The sequence below is a fragment of the Fringilla coelebs genome (genome assembly GCF_963513975.1).
Source record: "Fringilla coelebs genome assembly, chromosome: 3".
Classification (NCBI taxonomy): domain Eukaryota; kingdom Metazoa; phylum Chordata; class Aves; order Passeriformes; family Fringillidae; genus Fringilla; species Fringilla coelebs.
The window spans coordinates 46,434,317-46,442,226 of NC_140030.1; positions in this window are offsets into that span (position 1 = coordinate 46,434,317).

Below are 7,910 nucleotides of genomic sequence, written 5' to 3' on the forward strand. Positions count from 1 at the left end.
AAGAGAATAGTCCAGAGACACACAGAAATCATATTTAAACTAGCTTTAATAAAACTCTCTTAACTCATTTTTAAAGAATCGTAATCCTAGCTATTCTTACTGAATTTGGGTAACTGCCATCTCATTGAGCCACTGCTCAATTTCTTGTAGTAGTCAAGGCGAATTAATAGACAAAAAACCAGATGCTTACAGAAGCAGATGTTCAGTCCATACTGAATGTCTCAAAATATTCAGTTTTTTTCAGTTTCTGTGATGGCAACTCAAGAAATTTTTACAATCTCTGTATTCCATGTGTAATACACATTTTAGATACAAAGTAAATACACACTGGTATATATTTATATATATAATTATGGAAAACTATAAATGACACATAAAAATTAATCAATTCTAGACTGCCATTTTTGCAGCAATTCCTCAAGTTTTATTATTTTGGAATTCTTTATTTTCGAGATTGTTTAAGACTCCCAAGGCACTTTGAATCATTTTGATTGCTCTACCTGCAAATCTAACCAAATTGCATCTAGCAGTGGAGCCTGAGCTCTGAGACTGTGTGCCAGGAAGCTTCTGTTATTCCAGGAACCATACATCCCATACAATTTCTTAATGGACCTCTAGCCTTCCACAGAAAGATACATTTTAATGCATTCTAGGGTGAAATGGGAAGATTTTAAGTCAGGCCTTTTTGCAGATGCTGGATTATTCCTTCTGCTGCCTCAGGGACCCTACTGGAATCAGTGGAATGGTTACTTGTACGCTGAGGAGAATAGAAATGTCACATGCATCTCACCCTTAAAAGGATGTTCTGTTGCCATACAAAAAAAAAAAATCCAGGCAGGATTTTACTGTACTGATAAGCAGCCTGATTCAGATTACATTTGATTTAATACACTTAAATCTAATGTAATCTGAAACCACACAAGAAGACAGCCAACTGTCTCTTTAAATGCTTTAAGGACCCAGTGGGAAGGAGACATGACCTATGGGTCTTCTTCTTGAGACCTGGGCTGCTAGTGAGTCATGAGGACTGCATGCAGGAATGGAAGTGCTTACTCTTTTCACAGTCCTGCAAACCAGTTATACAGTGTGGGAATAATATTTCCTTCATTTCACAGAGGCACCAGTGGCAACTAGAACGCTAGAAAAGGTGGTAACATGGAGAGGCTGAGTGCAATGATCCTTCGTTGGTAGTTGCCCTAAATCCACAGTATTATGATTATGAGGATTCTTTTCATGAGACAATCTTAAAGCTACATAAGAATATATATATATATATATTCTAAATCAGATTGAGAGATTTGAACTACTTACCCTCTTCTGAGTGAGTAAAAAAAAAAAAAAAGAAAAAAAGATACAGTTTGGGAATTCCAGAGAAGCAGCAAAGCCAAGTAAATGAATAATTTACTGCTGGTCCCTTTGTGTATCTGCTAATACGGGGGAAAGGGCTGATTGGAATAGCACCGAAGAAGGAAAGAGAGAAAATTATTTGTTGCTTCTAGTCACAAATTCAGGGCTGTTGCCTGTTAATTCTGAGCTGATTAGAGAAACTGAAGGAAAAGAGAGATGTTGGCAGTGACTACTGCTCCTGTCAGCAATGCCAGATCTGGCCATTCTGTAGCTCTTGCCAAGTACACAATCCCTTGCCCAGACTGGTCTAAAGCTGGTCTTTCCAGCAGTATCTTTCCATCTGGATGGCTCCCAAAATGAAGATGACAGAAGGGTATTTGTAATGCTTTGCCTTGCCTTTTCTGGTTTCCAGAGTGCTACTGACTGGATAAACCTAAAGGAACTGAAATGGTGCCAGTTACACATCATAATGTGTTTTAACACACTGAGTACAAGGGAGAGCAAGTCTAAAGTGTTACTCTAGCTTCTACAAGGGGGAAAACTCTCCAGCTTCCAAGGGGCTGGGACTGATTTCATGCACAGTAGATGTGTACAGTACTATATAACTATGACTTACAGACAGAAAGTTTTGGGGTTTACCATAATACCTTCTGAAAAATTATCCTCTTCAAAAATAAAGCATTTTTGTATCTTAAAATTGGTACCTGGTGGTTTTTTCATAAGTACATTTGTATCTAAATGGCAACAAAACCTTCTATTTGTCTTCTTTGCAGGGGAATTCTGAGCCATTGGTAGATATTAATGATTAACCCTATGGCTAAGATGTTCAAGTCTGCCATTAGGACATCATGTTCAATCCTTTAAGGAGGATAAAGCAAAAATATTGGATTAAAATACAGATATGACAGTAAACTTATGGGCATCTTCTCTCATCTCCTATAATTTTGATGCTCAATTACAGGATGAGGACCCTGGCAGATTAAGCAGTACTTAATAGCAATCTTCTTTCAAAAAAATCTCATGTAGCACATGTTCAGATGAATGTACTTTAGCATCAGTCACCATTCAGTCAATAACCTTTTATTCAGTATAAGCTACTCAGAATGCAAAAACTGCAAAAAAAAGTCATGAAATTAGTTACAAAAGAAGGTGTTAGAAGGTGATGCACTGGGGACCTAGCACAAATGCAGCACATACTTGTAAGAGTAGAAATAGGAACAGAAAATCCTGAATTAATTATGTGTAGAGGGTATTTATGTGTTGCTACTGACTGTAAAAGATGATCCTTAGTGTAAACAACTTGCCTTCAGAATCTCCAAGAGAGCAAATAAAAAGAGCTAAAAAAGTCAATGCATCAGAATTCAATATTTTCCATTTTCATTATAGACTTGTATAAAGTGCCTCAAGTCTATCTACCATTTGGAAATACCTATGAGAAAATATAAATTATTCTCCTGTAAGAGCAGATCTCTATGGAAAAAAAAAATAAAGATCACTTCAGCAGTAAGTGCTGCTGAGGCATTTTCAGACAGCTAATAACTCCCTCCAGAGCTGCCTAGGTCCAATTTGGAATTTGAGCTGACAATTGTATCTCCCTCTTGATTGGTTGCCAGGAAGAAAACATCTATGCTTCACTGCAAATGTAGGTAATAAAGGATAGTAAGGTCTTCCAGCCTTAAAGGTAATAGATCTTTGGTTTTTTTAAAAAATGCCTACCTGCTTTGCTAGGGAAAAAAACCCCAACAAATTAATATTATTATTTTTTAAAAAGAATCTGTCCTGATATATGTTAGAAGTCAAAAGTGTACATTCATACATACTGAAAATATCATGAGCTTACTGCAAGCTAGATGAGACAATTATCAGCAGTGAGTTTATTTTCTTACATAAAAGTGAAAATTCCATTCACAGCAGCTATAAGAGTATAGATAAACTCTTTCATACTTCATCTCCTTACCTGCATTTCTGACTAGCTTATAGAGACTGCCATTTCTTTGATCTATTCATGCTTTGAGCCAGCTGGACATAAGTAAGACCAGCTTCTTTCCAGAAATCATGTGGCCACATTAGCACAGTTCTGAGCCCAAGCTAATGTATTCTGTTTCACAGCCAGCCTTATTAACTCAGGTTCAGCAACACACAAATCACAGATACACAGCTGCTATGCTGCCTGGCTCAGGGCACAGGCAGAGTGAACCTGTCACTGTCTGCACCCATCCATGTGGATGTAGCCTCAGATGACCCCAGGCACTGTGTGCTGTAACAAAAGCTAGTTTTAGGAATTGGTTCTCCAATTAATTGCATTTTAATTGCATAACTGGAAACAGAGTAATGAAATCTTACAGGATATGGTAATGTAATTTTTTGTAAATGTCACTACAACAGTGTGGTGCCTAAGCTGGTCTAACTTAACTAACTTAAAAAACCCAAACAAACACATTCATGCAAATATAAAACATTTTAAGAGATCTAACTGTCATGGGAAAGATTGTCATGTTGCATTTCTGTCCATTTTTCCAAACACATTATCTATCAAACAGTAAGGTGAGTCAGGAAGGAAGGACTACTGAAAAAATATGGTCAACTGTGACAGTGTCCTTCTTTTCACTTTTTTCTTGGTGTTTCTGAATGGTATTCTTTAGTCTGTGTAAATGGTAAGAGTGCTTCGGTATAGATTCAGGTCCTTCTTCACCATTCATTACTCTTCCTTCCTATTGAAAATAGAGGCAAGACATGCGGTCAATGGGTCAGTGCATTGGCTTTGCACACAACTCCTCAAAATTACTTTTCCAGTAGATTTAAACTCTTAAAAGTCACTCACAATACTTTTCAGTCTTTCTACAGAGAATTCTTAAAGAACCCAACAACAGCCTTTTCCAAGTACTGATCCCTCTGTGAGTAAAAGTAGTAATTGTAGGCATACCAAATGTCATGGTATGTTAAGTGACAATGGGGACATCACAGGGGTTTCCACCTCTTAAGGTTTTATCTGCTCTCATTTATCTACTCTGTTATATTCCTGTGCTTCTTTGTACAAGAGCTGGTGGAGTTCAATATCTGGGATTAGAAATAAAGCTGCTAAATACAATTTATTGCTCATAAAAGGTTTCACCTTTTGGGTCTAGCTCACTCGCTACACTGTGTGCAGCAATGGCCACCAAGTGAAGAGCGCAAGTACATATGGAGTGCTCCCAGCTGTCAGCTCAGTTATGTCCTTGGCCTGATAGGACATGCCCATGCTATTATTCCCAGTGGACCCCTCCTTCAATTCTAATCTCTCATTGAGTTCATATAAATTTTTGCCTTTATAAATTTTGGAAAGGAATGTAACAAGTTTGCCAGCTTTTTGGTTTGTTGTTCTGAACAAAATCTGAGAGCCTAGAACAGCCATACAGTGAGACTGATCAAAGATCCCCCTAGCCAATGCCCTTGTCACCTAAATCAGCCCATAGTGAATGCCTGGAAAAAGCAGCAGAACAGGCAGGACTAGCATACAAAGCTATTTCCTCATTCCTCAGCAATCTTTATCTCAGGAGTTCCTGAGACAGAGAATGGTTACATTTCACCTGCCCTTTTACTATCCAGTCAAGCGTTACATCTCACAGTAGGCTTTCATTTTTAGAACCCCAAAAATACAGTACCATCATCTAACTTCCATGCCTCACTTTCCATCTTTGATTTTTAAGGGATTTTTCTCAACAAATAATTTAGAAATATGTTTCATATTTCAAATTTACATGAAAACACGCTAATAGTCACCCTTCATTTTGTAAACAGGCCTGTATCAACAACTTATTCCTTGGCCATTTAGTTTGTTTTACAGTCCACTGTAATCTGTTATGCAAACAAATATTTTTTTTATGCAAGTGCATTAACTGCAAGTACAACAAGATCACTATTTCAGCATGGCTCTTCTATTAAAACAAGTTGAAGCAGACCATGCACAATGGTGATCAAAAATCAAGTCCAGACCAAGAAGCCTAAAATTTATGGCACCAAAGATTTTAGTCTCATGACTCTGATCAATATGATTTTTACCTACAGCACTCAAGAGTACACAGACAATCTTCTCTCTTTTGTTTTCTTTTACAGTGCCTGATTTTCCATATCAGGAAATGTTTGCCACCATCTAGATACTACAGTCCTAGCAAGATATATTTCTTATTTGGAATTCATTTTAACTCTGATTTGTCTCAACATCCTTCGGTAGTGCAAAGGGCTATCATCACTTTCTCTACATAATTTATACCTGGTGTTTATTCTCCTTCCCTCCAGCATCTCATATGCACTATCACACTATCCCCATTTAAACTAGATTTTCTTCATCTCCTTTTCTGGATTTGGGGGTTTGATGTTTATGGAGCAATACATTTTTAGTAATTAAGGAGATACAGGCAGATAACAGTCAGTGGATCCTTCTCTTGGTTGTACAACTGGACTTACCTATTGGGCTACTCCACTCTATCCTGCCTCACTTTTGGTACTTCTGTCCTTCTTCGGAGATACAGAATGCATTTAAGATTTCACCCACACAATATGAACTAACATTGAAAAAGCAACATTCTCATACCTTATTCTTACTGCAATAATGTCACAGTAAGAAAAAAAACAATACAAATACTATTGACCCTCAGGCTTCAGTAATATGATTCTTACTTTTTATACTGTGCCAGAAACACTTTCTGCAGGTCAGTGGGCATAACTACACAAGCACTAAACTATCAGGAATTCCAGACTGCTGCCAAGTTATGCTTCAATAAAAGCCTACTGAATCAAGACTCAGATGCTTCTGATACAGATTGATTAATAACTGATTTTTATTTCCTGCACTGCAAAACACTCTGGCAGTTCTTGAGGCGTGTAAAAATTGCTTTTAACAGCACTTAAATAGCAATCAAAAGGTGTCCAAGTTGATGAAAACTAAAACAAAATTTAATAAAAATATTTAACTTCAATGAAAAGTAAGCCATGGGAACATTGATAAAAATGAGTGAATAAATATGAAATAGAAATAACTTTATGGTTTTACATAATTGTACGCAAAAAAAAATCCAAAGGTCATTTATATCAGCTTGTTTAAAATATGCTTTAAACAAATACTCTCCTATGATGAAAAGCTGAGAGATTTGGGGCTGTTCAGCCTGCGAAAGAGAAAGTCCCAGAGGTACCTTGGAGCAGCATTCCAGTACATAAAGGGGGCTGCAAGAGAGCTGAAAAGGGACTTCTTACAAGAGCATGAATTGATAAGACAAGGAGGAATGGCTTTAAACGGAAAGAATGCAAGTTTAGATTACATACTAGGAAGAAATTCTTTATTGTGAGGGTGGTTAGGCACTGGAACATGTTGTCCAGAGAAGTTGTGGATGCACTGTCCCTGGGAGTGTTCAAGGCCAGGCTGGATGGGGCTCTGAGCAAGTCAGTCTAGTGCAAGGTGTCCCTGCCCATGGCAGGGGGGTTGGAACCAGGTAGTCTTTAAGGTCCCTTCCAACCCAAGCCATTCTCTGATTCTATGAAATATGGACAGGCCAGCTGGGATTATATAAGAGCTTGGCCCTGAATAATAATTATTCCTGGTGAATTTTTAAGTCAAGGGCTGTCAGCTGCTTTCAACCTAACAGGAGTAAGAATTTTTATTCTGGTATCTCAAATAAATCAAATAACTGATGTCAGATTATCTGAGGTCCTGTAAAAGATCCCAAACTTTGACATTTCATAAATTAGCGAGTCAGCTCTATAGATAGACATCCCCTTTTGATCCAGCTGGATAACAAGCAATTTAATTTACTCTCTATGTGTTACCACTTGCTTCAGAAGATTGTCACCTGCCAAGTTTACTGAGAGGGATCCCTGTTTCAGAACTCATGAAGGACAGTGCAGCAATTCTCAGTTTTGCCACACCACTCTCTTCCTGACCTGTCACTCATAGACATGAAGATGCATCCCTTTCCCTTGTGGATACAGCACTAAGTTTCTTCAGGGTGCTCCCAAGGAAGGAGCATTTGAAGCTCTGAGCTGGCTGTGTGCAGGAGGCAGCATTCATTACTTTTAACAGCTGAGTTCTTTTTCCCTAATAAATAAGACAAAATGTGTCTTTTCGAGGACTTTTGCTGGAGCCCCATAGAAGAAGGGGCTGGAGGGAAAAGGGAGCCCAGGGAACATGTGTGGGAAGTCAGGCAAAAATGCCAGGAGACCTCTGTGGGTGAATAAGGAGTACCTCCAACTCAAATACTAAAAGGAAGCATAGAGAAGGTGACATCAAGGACAGGTAACCTGTGATGAATACAGACACATTGTTCAGGTATGCAGGGATGAGGTCCCGAAAGTTAAAGCCCAGCTGCATGTCCCCTACAGAAGCACAAGTGCTTTTGTAGGGGACAAACAAAAGACTGGGAAAAATGTGAGCCCACTGCTCTCCCTCCCCTTCTTACTATAAAATCACACTCCATTATTTTAGGCTAGACACAGTAAATAGAAGTAGCTCTGTACCCCTTACTGTACCTACCCTTCTTTTCTTTGTCTGATATAATTCCTATGATGTCCTTACATAATGTTTAAGGAGTTCT